The sequence below is a fragment of the Paramacrobiotus metropolitanus genome, unplaced genomic scaffold (assembly GCF_019649055.1).
Source record: "Paramacrobiotus metropolitanus isolate TYO unplaced genomic scaffold, Prichtersi_v1.0 Parri_scaffold0000019, whole genome shotgun sequence".
Lineage (NCBI taxonomy): Eukaryota > Metazoa > Tardigrada > Eutardigrada > Parachela > Macrobiotidae > Paramacrobiotus > Paramacrobiotus metropolitanus.
In genome coordinates this window covers 1,236,813-1,248,339 of record NW_026570239.1, presented here as the reverse complement: position 1 = coordinate 1,248,339, position 11,527 = coordinate 1,236,813, and positions in this window count along the sequence as shown.

Below are 11,527 nucleotides of genomic sequence, written 5' to 3'. Positions count from 1 at the left end.
CCATAGTCTTAAACTGTCAGGTCGGAGAAAAAAATGCCGTCATTTTTTTGAGAACTCCAGCATGTGCTTTTTAACTATGTTTCCTATTGTTGTATGATCTCGGAAGCTTGCTGGACTGATTTTGCTGTCGAAAGTTAATGAAACAACACTTGAATTTTGAAATTTACTTGCTAGAAAAAAATGCCGTGATTTTTTTGCGAAATCCAGCATGTGATTTTTAGCTATGTTTCCTATAGTTGTATGATCTCGAAAGCCTGCTGAACTGATTTTGCTGTCAAACGTTAATGAAACACCAATTGAATCTTGAAAATCACTGGCTAGAAGAAAATGCCGTCATTTTTTTCAAAAGTCCGAATTGTGTTTGTCAACGTTGTTACCTGCAGTTGAATGGTCTCGGAGGCTCACAGGGTTTCCATTTGCACACAATCGTCAACAAAAAACCATGGTGAACTAGAAAGTTATGTGATACAAAAAAATGCCGTCATTTTTTAAAGAAGCATGTGATATCTTCGATAACGTTGTTTGCTTTTGTTATTGATTTTAGAAATTATCAGCGGTTCCCTTGCAAACGGAAAGTGATGGAAAACGATTCATACCTGGATATGAAAAAAGGAATTGAACAACTATCGTCTATTAGCCATAGTCTTAAAATGTCAGGTCGGAGAAAAAAATTCCGTCATTTTTTTGAGAACTCCAGCATGTGATTTTTAACTATGTTTCCTATTGTTGTATGATCTCGGAAGCTTGCTGGACTGATTTTGCTGTCGAAAGTTAATGAAACAACACTTGAATTTTGAAATTCACTTGCTAGAAAAAAATGCCGTGATTTTTTTGCGAAATCCAGCATGTGATTTTTAGCTATGTTTTCTATAGTTGTATGATCTCGAAAGCCTGCTGAACTGATTTTGCTGTCAAACGTTAATGAAACACCAATTGAATCTTGAAAATCACTGGCTAGAAGAAAATGCCGTCATTTTTTTCAAAAGTCCGAATTGTGTTTGTCAACGTTGTTACCTGCAGTTGAATGGTCTCGGAAGCTCACAGGGTTTCCATTTGCTCACAATCGTCAACAAAAAACCATGCGGAACTAGAAAGTTATGTGATACAAAAAATGCCGTCATTTTTTAAAGAAGCATGTGATATCTTCGATAACGTTGTTTGCTTTTGTTATTGATTTTAGAAATTATCCGCGGTTCCCTCGCAACCAGAAAGTGATGGAAAACGATTCATTCCTGGATATGAAAAAAGGAATTGAACAATTATCGTCTACTAGCCATAGTCTTAAAATGTCAGGTCGGAGAAAAAAGTGCCGTCATTTTTTTGAGAACTCCAGCATGTGATTTCTAACTATGTTTTCTATTGTTGTATGATCTCGAAAGTTTGCTGAACTGATTTTGCTGTCAAACGTCAATGAAACACCATTTGAATCTTGAAAATCACTGGCTAGAAAAAAATGCCGTCATTTTTTCAAAAGTCCGAATTGTGTTTGTCAACGTTGTTACCTGCAGTTGAATGGTCTCGGAAGCTCACAGGGTTTCCATTTGCTCACAATCGTCAACAAAAAACCATGCGGAACTAGAAAGTTATGTGATACAAAAAATGCCGTCATTTTTTAAAGAAGCATGTGATATCTTCGATAACGTTGTTTGCTTTTGTTATTGATTTTAGAAATTATCAGCGGTTCCCTTGCAAACGGAAAGTGATGGAAAACGATTCATACCTGGATATGAAAAAAGGAATTGAACAACTATCGTCTATTAGCCATAGTCTTAAAATGTCAGGTCGGAGAAAAAAATTCCGTCATTTTTTTGAGAACTCCAGCATGTGATTTTTAACTATGTTTCCTATTGTTGTATGATCTCGGAAGCCCGCTGGACTGATTTTGCTGTCGAAAGTTAATGAAACAACACTTGAATTTTGAAATTCACTTGCTAGAAAAAAATGCCGTGATTTTTTTGCGAAATCCAGCATGTGATTTTTACCTATGTTTCCTATAGTTGTATGATCTCGAAAGCTTGCTGAACTGATTTTGCTGTCAAACGTCAATGAAGCACCAATTGAATCTTGAAAATCACTGGCTAGAAAAAATGCCGTCATTTTTTTCAAAAGTCCGAATTGTGTTTGTCAACGGTTTACCTGCAGTTGAATGGTCTCGGAAGCTCACAGGGTTTCCATTTGCTCACAATCGTCAACAAAAAACCATGCGGAACTAGAAAGTTATGTGATACAAAAAATGCCGTCATTTTTTAAAGAAGCATGTGATATCTTCGATAACGTTGTTTGCTTTTGTTATTGATTTTAGAAATTATCCGCGGTTCCCTCGCAACCAGAAAGTGATGGAAAACGATTCATTCCTGGATATGAAAAAAGGAATTGAACAATTATCGTCTACTAGCCATAGTCTTAAAATGTCAGGTCGGAGAAAAAAGTGCCGTCATTTTTTTGAGAACTCCAGCATGTGATTTCTAACTATGTTTTCTATTGTTGTATGATCTCGAAAGTTTGCTGAACTGATTTTGCTGTCAAACGTCAATGAAACACCATTTGAATCTTGAAAATCACTGGCTAGAAAAAATGCCGTCATTTTTTTCAAAAGTCCGAATTGTGTTTGTCAACGTTGTTACCTGCAGTTGAATGGTCTCGGAAGCTCACAGGGTTTCCATTTGCTCACAATCGTCAACAAAAAACCATGCGGAACTAGAAAGTTATGTGATACAAAAAATGCCGTCATTTTTTAAAGAAGCATGTGATATCTTCGATAACGTTGTTTGCTGTTATTGATTTTAGAAATTATCAGCGGTTCCCTTGCAAACGGAAAGTGATGGAAAACGATTCATACCTGGATATGAAAAAAGGAATTGAACAACTATCGTCTACTAGCCATAGTCTTAAAATGTCAGGTCGGAGAAAAAAATTCCGTCATTTTTTTGAGAACTCCAGCATGTGATTTTTAACTATGTTTCCTATTGTTGTATGATCTCGGAAGCTCGCTGGACTGATTTTGCTGTCGAAAGTTAATGAAACAACACTTGAATTTTGAAATTCACTTGCTAGAAAAAAATGCCGTGATTTTTTTGCGAAATCCAGCATGTGATTTTTACCTATGTTTCCTATAGTTGTATGATCTCGAAAGCTTGCTGAACTGATTTTGCTGTCAAACGTCAATGAAGCACCAATTGAATCTTGAAAATCACTGGCTAGAAAAAATGCCGTCATTTTTTTCAAAAGTCCGAATTGTGTTTGTCAACGGTTTACCTGCAGTTGAATGGTCTCGGAAGCTCACAGGGTTTCCATTTGCTCACAATCGTCAACAAAAAACCATGCGGAACTAGAAAGTTATGTGATACAAAAAATTCCGTCATTTTTTAAAGAAGCATGTGATATCTTCGATAACGTTGTTTGCTTTTGTTATTGATTTTAGAAATTATCCGCGGTTCCCTCGCAACCAGAAAGTGATGGAAAACGATTCATTTCTGGATATGAAAAAAGGAATTGAACAATTATCGTCTACTAGCCATAGTCTTAAAATGTCAGGTCGGAGAAAAAAATGCCGTCATTTTTTTGAGAACTCCAGCATGTGATTTCTAACTATGTTTTCTATTGTTGTATGATCTCGAAAGCTTGCTGAACTGATTTTGCTGTCAAACGTCAATGAAACACCATTTGAATCTTGAAAATCACTGGCTAGAAAAAATGCCGTCATTTTTTTCAAAAGTCCGAATTGTGTTTGTCAACGTTGTTACCTGCAGTTGAATGGTCTCGGAAGCTCACAGGGTTGCTTTTGCACACAATCGTCAACAAAAAACCATGCGAAACTAGAAATTTATGTGATACAATAATGCCGTCATTTTTTAAAGAAGCATGTGATATCTTCGACAATGTTATTTGCTTTTGTAATTGATTTTAGAAATTATCAGCGGTTCCCTCGCAAACGGAAAGTGATGGAAAACGATTCATACCTGGATATGAAAAAAGGAATTGAACAACTATCGTCTACTAGCCATAGTCTTAAAATGTCAGGTCGGAGAAAAAAATTCCGTCATTTTTTTGAGAACTCCAGCATGTGATTTTTAACTATGTTTCCTATTGTTGTATGATCTCGGAAGCTCGCTGGACTGATTTTGCTATCGAAAGTTAATGAAACAACACTTGAATCTTGAAAATCACTGGCTAGAAAAAATGCCGTCATTTTTTTCAAAAGTCCGAATTGTGTTTGTCAACGGTTTTACCTGCAGTTGAATGGTCTCGGAAGACCACAGGGTTTCCATTTGCACACAATCGTCAACAAAAAACCATGCGGAACTAGAAATTTATGTGATACAATAATGCCGTCATTTTTTAAAGAAGCATGTGATATCTTCGACAATGTTATTTGCTTTTGTAACTGATTTTAGAAATTATCAGCGGTTCCCTTGCAAACGGAAAATGATGGAAAACGATTCATACCTGGATATGAAAAAAGGAATTGAACAACTATCGTCTACTAGCCATAGTCTTAAAATGTCAGGTCGGAGAAAAAAATGCCGTCATTTTTTTGAGAACTCCAGCATGTGATTTTTAACAATGTTTTTTATTGTTGTATGATCTCGAAAGCTTGCTGAGCTGATTTTGCTGTCAAACGTCAATGAAACACCATTTGAATCTTGAAAATCACTGGCTAGAAAAAATGCCGTCATTTTTTTCAAAAGACCGAATTGTGTTTGTCAACGTTGTTACCTGCAGTTGAATGGTCTCGGAAGCTCACAGGGTTGCTTTTGGACACAATCGTCAACAAAAAACCATGCGAAACTAGAAATTTATGTGATACAATAATGCCGTCATTTTTTAAAGAAGCATGTGATATCTTCGACAATGTTATTTGCTTTTGTAATTGATTTTAGAAATTATCAGCGGTTCCTCGCAAACGGAAAGTGATGGAAAACGATTCATACCTGGATATGAAAAAAGGAATTGAACAACTATCGTCTACTAGCCATAGTCTTAAAATGTCAGGTCGGAGAAAAAATGCTGTCATTTTTTGAGAACTCCAGCACGTGATTTTTAACTATTTTTCCTATTGTTGTATGATCTCGGAAGCTTGCTGGACTGATTTTGCTGTCGAAAGTTAGTGAAACAACACTTGAATTTTGATATTCACTTGCTAGAAAAAAATGCCGTCATTTTTTTTGCGAAATCCAGCATGTGATTTTTACCTATGTTTCCTATAGTTGTATGATCTCGAAAGCTTGCGGAACTGATTTTGCAGTCAAACGTCAATGAAACACCACTTAAATCTTGAAAATCACTGGCTAGAAAAAAATGCCGTCATTTTTTTCAAAAGTCCGGGTTGTGTTTTTCAACGTTGTTACCTGCAGTTGAATGGTCTCGGAAGCTCACAGGGTTGCTTTTGCACACAATCGCCAACAAAAAACCATGCGAAACTAGAAATTTATGTGACACCAAAAAATGCCGTCATTTTTTAAAGAAGCATGTGATAACTTCGATAACGTTGTTTGCTTTTGTTGATGATTTTAGAAAATATTAGCGGTTCCCTCGCAAACGAAAAGTGATGGAGAACGATCCATCCCTGGAGATGAAAAAAGGAATTAAAATAACTAACGTCTACTAGCCATAGTCTTAAAATGTCAGGTCGGAGAAAAAAATGCCGTCATTTTTTTGAGAACTCCAGCATGTGATTTCCAACTATGTTTTCTATTGTTGTATGATCTCGAAAGCTTGCTGGACTGATTTTGCTGTCAAACGTCAATGAATCACCATTTGAATCTTGAAAATCACTGGCTAGAAAAAAATGCCGTCATTTTTTTCAAAAGTCCGGGTTGTGTTTTTCAACGTTGTTACCTGCAGTTGAATGGTCTCGGAAGCTCACAGGGTTGCTTTTGGACACAATCGTCAACAAAAAACCATGCGAAACTAGAAATTTATGTGATACAATAATGCCGTCATTTTTTAAAGAAGCATGTGATATCTTCGACAATGTTATTTGCTTTTGTAATTGATTTTAGAAATTATCAGCGGTCCCTCGCAAACGAAAAGTGATGGAAAACGATTCATACCTGGATATGAAAAAAGGAATTGAACAACTATCGTCTACTAGCCATAGTCTTAAAATGTCAGGTCGGAGAAAAAAATGCTGTCATTTTTTTGAGAACTCCAGCACGTGATTTTTAACTATTTTTCCTATTGTTGTATGATCTCGGAAGCTTGCTGGACTGATTTTGCTGTCGAAAGTTAGTGAAACAACACTTGAATTTTGATATTCACTTGCTAGAAAAAAATGCCGTCATTTTTTTTGCGAAATCCAGCATGTGATTTTTACCTATGTTTCCTATAGTTGTATGATCTCGAAAGCTTGCTGAACTGATTTTGCTGTCAAACGTCAATGAAGCACCAATTGAATCTTGAAAATCACTGGCTAGAAAAAAATGCCGTCATTTTTTTCAAAAGTCCGGGTTGTGTTTGTCAACGTTGTTACCTGCAGTTGAATGGTCTCGGAAGCTCACAGGGTTGCTTTTGCACACAATCGCCAACAAAAAACCATGCGAAACTAGAAATTTATGTGACACCGAAAAATGCCGTCATTTTTTAAAGAAGCATGTGATAACTTCGATAACGTTGTTTGCTTTTGTTGATGATTTTAGAAAATATTAGCGGTTCCCTCGCAAACGAAAAGTGATGGAGAACGATCCATCCCTGGAGATGAAAAAAGGAATTAAAATAACTAACGTCTACTAGCCATAGTCTTAAAATGTCAGGTCGGAGAAAAAAATGCCGTCATTTTTTTGAGAACTCCAGCATGTGATTTCCAACTATGTTTTCTATTGTTGTATGATCTCGAAAGCTTGCTGGACTGATTTTGCTGTCAAACGTCAATGAATCACCATTTGAATCTTGAAAATCACTGGCTAGAAAAAATGCCGTCATTTTTTTTAAAAGTCCGATTGTGTTTGTCAACGTTGTTACCTGCAGTTGAATGGTCTCGGAAGCTCACAGGGTTGCTTTTGCACACAATCGCCAACAAAAAACCATGCGAAACTAGAAATTTATGTGACACCAAAAAATGCCGTCATTTTTTAAAGAAGCATGTGATATCCTTGATAACGTTGTTTGCTTTTGTTATTGATTTTAGAAATTATCAGCGGTTCCCTCGCAAACGGAAAGTGATGGAAAACGATTCATACCTGGATATGAAAAAAGGAATTGAACAACTATCGTCTACTAGCCATAGTCTTAAAATGTCAGGTCGTAGAAAAAAATGCTGTCGTTTTTTTGAAAACTTCAGCATGTGAGTTATAACTATGTTTCATATTGTTGTGTGATCTCAGAAGCTTGCTGGACTGATTTTGCTGTCAAAAGTCATTGAACCAACACTTGAATTTTGAAATTCACTTGCTAGAAAAAAATTCCGTCATTTTTTTGCGAAATCCAGCATGTGATTTTTGCCTATGTTTCCTATAGTTGCATGATCTCGAAAGCTTGCGGAACTGATTTTGCTGTCAAACGTCAATGAAACACCATTTGAATCCGGAAAATCACTGGCTAGAAAAAAATGCTGTCATTTTTTCTGCGAAATCCAGCATGTGATTTTTACCTATGTTTCCTATAGTTGTATGAACTCGGAAGCTTGCTGGACTGATTTTGCTGTCAAACGTCAATGAAACACCATTTAAAATTTGAAAAACACCAGCGAAACTAGAACTGTATGTGATACAAAAACATACCGTCATTTTTTAAAGAAGCATGTGATATCTTCGATAACGTTGTTTGCTTTTGTTATTGATTTTAGAAATTATCAGCGGTTCCCTCGCAAACGGAAAGTGATGGAAAATGATTCATACCTGGATATGAAAAAATTAGTTGAAGAACTATCGTCTACTAGCTATTGTTTGAAAATGTCAGGTCGTAGAAAAAAATGCCGTCAATGTTTTGAGAACTCCAGCATGTGATTTTTAACTATGCTTCCTAAAGTTGTATGATCTCGAAAGCTCGCTGGACTGATCTTGCCTCAAACTTTATTGATAAACCATTTGAATTTCGAAATTCACTTGCTAGGAAAAAATTCCGTCCTTTTTTTCAAAAGTCCGGGTTGTGTTTTTCAACGTTGTTGCCTTCAGTTGAATGGTCTCGGAAGCTCACAGCGTTGCTTTTGCTCACAATAGTCAATGAAAAACCATGCGAAACTAGAAATTTATGTGACTTTAAAAAATGCCGTCATTTTCTAAAGAAGCGTTTGATTTCTTTGATATCGTTGTTAACTTTTGTTAATGATTCTAGAAATTATCAGCGATTCCCTCGCAAACGGAAAGTGATGGAAAACGATTTAAACCTGGATATGAAAAAGGAATTGAACAACTAACGTCTACTGGCCATAGTCTTAAAATGTCAAGTCGTACAAAATAAAGTTTTCATTTTTTGAGAACTCCAGGATGTGATTTTTAACTATGTGTCCTATAGTTGTATGATCTCGGAAGCTTGCTGGACTGATTTTGATGTCAAACGTCAATAAAACACCATTTGAATTTTGAAATTCACCAAGTGACTCCAAGTGACACCTGACCGTTTGTGGGCGGGCACTCAGCACTTGCAAAATGTGCGCTGATCGTACATGAACGCATAGGCATGCAGTGCCATGCACACGCTGCATGTACAATGTAGGACCAAATGGTCGCATAGCCCCATACCCAGCATTCTGTACGCAAGCGGTGCAGTGCATTTGTACGAAACGGATATTTTGAATTCATTCGTACAGTGCACTGCGCTGTATGCTGCTTTCCGGTTTCCCATACACTGTACACAAACTCGGTGGTGCCACTTGATCGAGCCGCTACAGTACCACTGTACCGGCACCTGCTATAGTTTTTGAATGTTCGCTATCCGTAGCATATCATTCTGTTACGGGAAGTGACCGGTGCGAATATCGTACACATGCAGGAAAGAATTCATGTTTGCGCACTCCCAAACACTTTTTTCTTTGCTTTTGGACATTTTAAAACCAGGTAGTCTGCATGCATAGGCGTGAAAAGAATTTGTGCGCGCAACATCCGGTGCAGGAGTTATGGCTGCAAGCCAATTCTAAAATGTTTAAAAGCATTGAGGTGCACCAAAGGTATCATTATGGACCGATAAATCGATTGATTGAACGATCAAATCAGATCCATCGGTGGATATTCGATAGGTCGCGGTGGCTTCTCGCGTGACAGCATGGCCAAGTTCAGTGTCCACAACGTCAGTGTGGACAGCGTTGTCAAATCTAAACGGCGTAGCTCCTCGCCCGTCCACCAATTCTTCCCTCGGTAGCGGTTTGTAACGCGAGGATCGTTGCACTGATAGGTCAGCAGGACCTAGGCAATTTACCAAAACAACGAAAATTAAAATTCCCAAATCGAATTTTATTTAAAAGCCTCAAGAGCTGGTTTGATAGTCTGGCTTTGCAACGTAACCGCAAACTGGTGTTAGAGGAAGAAAATACAGTTTCATTGATAAAGCCAGAAGAAGCTTAAAAACGTAAGAAACTGCAGATTTTTTCCGGCAACGTACCCTTTTAATGGCGGTGCAGTTGTCCGAATTTTCGTTAACCCGCGCTTCTTCCGCAATCCACCGCACTAACCCGAACCAATCGAGCGGAATGTCGATCCACATCAACTGCCGCTCCACGAGAGCATACAGATCTGTCTGCACTTCAGTCATCGTGGCGCGGATGGCCATGACGTCATCGATCACAATCCTCTCGGTATGTTCGTCGCCGATGCGGCAAAAGCGGCAGCTGCGCCAGATAATGCGCTCCACGGCGGCTGCCGTGTCGGTGCAGGTCTTGGCTAGCCGCTCCACCTCCGTGTGGATTTGGTCTCCACCCAGATCCCAACGGCAGCGGTTTACTATTACCTGTGGTAAAAATCACGAGACTTTGCGCCGCTTGCGACTGAACTTTTAATCGTTTTACACAACGAAACAATTTTTTTTACAACTACGAAGGCTTTTTTACAACTTTTTTACAGCTACTACTGACGAGGGCACATTTTCCGGTTCCAAAATTAGAAAAATCTGATCTTTTGTAGAAACATAGTATACCATCGGAGTATCATTAAAAAAATAATTTCATCTGCAGATGCTCAAAGGGTGTGGCCAAACAAAATTAATTAGTACGTAATAGTACATACGCAGTACAAACGCAGTACCGTACTCTTATAGCTGTTTCAAGCCTGTTTGTATAATACTACCTCAGGAAATTCTCATCTTAATTGTGCCGAATGATAATGATTCAATATGAAATTTAACTTTTGTCACAAGTTTCGGGAGAACAAAGTGAGAAAAATCCCGATTGCAAACAGTAGCAGTAGTACTTACTGGTGCAATACCGCATTGAATGATTTGAATCGCAGCTACCAAGTGGATTTTTTTAGTGTTGGATTGTCTACCGAATGGATTGTCTTCGTCTTAACCTCTCAACTTGAAATTATTAGTTTTAATTATTAATTATTAATAAAAAAATCAGATCAACTATTATTATTATTAATTATTATTATGATTAATTATTATGATTAATTATTAATACTAATTATTATTAATTATGGTGCATTTATAATTATTTATTAATTTGTTTTATGATACTCCGATGGTATACGATGATATTTTTGCAAAATATAAGATTTTTCTGATTTCGGAACCGGGAAATGTGCCCTGGTGAGTAAAACTCACGGTGGAAACCGGTGTTCGGAAGCATGGAGAGCTGGCCATCTCCGCATTTTCTTACCTGCAACTTTCTCATGCGGTTACCTCGCAGCTCGCACAAGGCGCTAATCAAACGCAGACAGTCGCTAAGTTCCTGCAGCGTCGAAGTTTGCTTACTGCTGGTAATGGCGATCACCTCCGTGGCGGCAGTTAGATACCGAAGGATATACATGCCCATCGAGCCGGCGGTCCTGCCGGGCTTGTCGAAGTTGAGTGTCAGGCGTTGACTGGTGTTATCCTGGATAATCAGGGTGTTCCACAACGGGCAGACGCGACGGTAGATCGGCCACTCGTTCGTGCCGAAACAGGAGAGAATCTCTCGCATGAGTTCCGGTGGGAATGTGGCGAACAGTCGAAGGGATCGCTGAACCGGTGCGGCTCGGATGTCGGGTGGTATTCTGGGCGGTGTCCAACGACCATTGGCGAATGTCCAGCCGGCCTGCAGACGCTGCGTCTTCGCCGTTTTGGCCTCCTTATTCATCAGGGCCTGCCAAAAACAACATTTGCACAACCAACCGCATCGGTGTTTTCTTATGTTTAATTAGGCTCAATAGTTCTTCTATTCGTCGATGAGTTGTGGGACTGGAAACGCTATCGCCGTACGTGTTTGCATTAGAAAGTGCCAGCAACATGTAGCTGCATTACCAGCCCCTTGAGAGCGCGGCTACGTGAAGCCGTGAACAACGGTAACTGCCGGAAGTCTGCATTTTCTTTAATGAACTTCATGGCCGGAAGAACTGCCGGAAGTCAGAATGAACTTGATTGATCAAAGAGAATAAAACTAAAGAGTCGAAACTTAGTT